Below are 1873 nucleotides of genomic sequence, written 5' to 3'. Positions count from 1 at the left end.
AGTTTTGCTCTTGTTGCCCACTGGAGTGCATTGGTATGATTCTGGCTCACTGCAACCTGCCTCTCCTGGGTTCAAGCCATTCTCCTCCCTCAGCCTCCTGAGTAGCTGAGATTACAGGCATCCACCATCATGCCCAGCTAATTTTTGTATTTTTAGTAGAGACGGGGTTTTACCATGTTGACCAGGTGGTCTTGAACTCCTGACCTCAGATGATCCACCTGCCTTGGCCTCGCAAAGTGCTAGGAATACAGGAATGGGCTGCTATTCCCGGCCCAATTTTTATTATTTTAATACAAGGTTTTTCTCTATTGCCGAGGCTAGAGTGCAGTGGTGCCATCATAGCTCACTGCAGCCTCAAATTCCTGGGCTCAAGCAGTCAGTCCTCCTACCTGAGCTTCCCAAAGTGCTGGGAATTACAGTTGTGAGCCACTGCATCTGGCCTATAACTCCTCAGGTTACCTGATAGCCTTATGCAGGTTTACAACATGCACTAAACACAAACGAAGAGCAAATAAAAATATTATATATAAAAACCCAATGTGAATGTATTTTACAGCACTGAACCTATATATACTTGAAAATGGCTAAGATGGGATTCTGGAAGAGACAAGAGTGTGACCTGAGCATGCAGCGGCACAAGAAAACCAGGAAGCATTCGACCATGATGCCAATGCTTAGTCTCAGAGATCAGAAGCTTAAAGAAAGGGATGGATTAAAACCTAAAGAGGAAGAAAAGAAAGATTCCAACACACTAAAGTAAAGAGAAGTTCCTCAACACCCTTCCTGTGTATTTTTCCAATATAATACACAGCTGGGCCACTTTACTATATCCATGTTGATACCAACTTCATCAACTTTTCCATTAACGCCAAACTAGACTCAGTGCAGTCAATGATGGACTGTCTGTATGCCAAGTATATCCCTTGTGTAACTGATTGCGTGATGGCTGAAATTGAGAAGTTGGGGCAGAAGTATTGAGTGGCTCTAACGATCTCCAAGGATCCAAGATTTGAAGGATTACCATGCATACACACAAAGGAACCTATGCGATGACTGCTTAGTACAGAGAGTAACTCAGCACAAGTGTTACATTGTGGCCACAGTTGACCAGGACCTTAAAAAAAGAATCTGTAAGATTCCTGGAGTTCCTATTGTGTACATTTCTAACCAGAGATAGAACATCGAATGAATGCCAGATGATTATGGAGTCCTTGGGTTCTAATTCTTTTTTTTTTAATTTTATTTTGATAACTCGTTTATTGAACATGTATTCACTGAGTACTGTTGTATACCAACTACTCTGCCAGACCCTGAGGCTGGAGCTGTAAATGGAACAGACTCAGCCCCTGACCTTGAAGAGCTTACAATCTGGTCAGGACTTAAGTAGCTGATCAGACAGTTCCAGGATAGTGGGATCAAGGATCCAAAGATACCCCAGACAGGATACTGCAGACGTGTGGGGTGTCCTGTGATGATATGAGAGAGGCACTTGCTCTGGACCTGAGGAGTGACATAAAGACAGATACTATAAGATATCATGTCTGTTATTGTCATGTGGGTAAGGACGTGGAGAGATTTGAACCCTCACACATTGCTGGTAGGATTGTTAAATGGTGCAGCCACTTTGGAAAAGTTTGGCACTTGTTCAAAAAGTTAAATATAGAGTTATTTGACCTAGTTCTATGACCCAGCAGTTCTGCTCCTAGTTATATATCGAAAAGATTTAAAAACATGTTCACATAAAAAATTGTACTTATGGCCGGGCGCGGTGGCTCAAGCCTGTAATCCCAGCACTTTGGGAGGCTGAGGTGGGTGGATCACAATGTCAAGAGATCGAGACCATCCTGGTCAACATGGTGAAACCCCGTCTCTA

The 1873-nt window shown here is 43.1% G+C and overlaps 1 pseudogene; it reads left to right on the top strand.

Moving 5' to 3' along the window:
• The first annotated feature begins 625 nt into the window (after window positions 1-625).
• LOC108283401 lies at window positions 626-1222 on the top strand (annotated as a pseudogene).
• The last annotated feature ends 651 nt before the right edge of the window (window positions 1223-1873 follow it).

Source organism: Cebus imitator, unplaced genomic scaffold (assembly GCF_001604975.1).
Source record: "Cebus imitator isolate Cc_AM_T3 unplaced genomic scaffold, Cebus_imitator-1.0 Scaffold260, whole genome shotgun sequence".
NCBI lineage: Eukaryota > Metazoa > Chordata > Mammalia > Primates > Cebidae > Cebus > Cebus imitator.
Note: the sequence above shows the minus strand (reverse complement) of the source record. Positions and strands in the feature narration are given on the sequence as shown.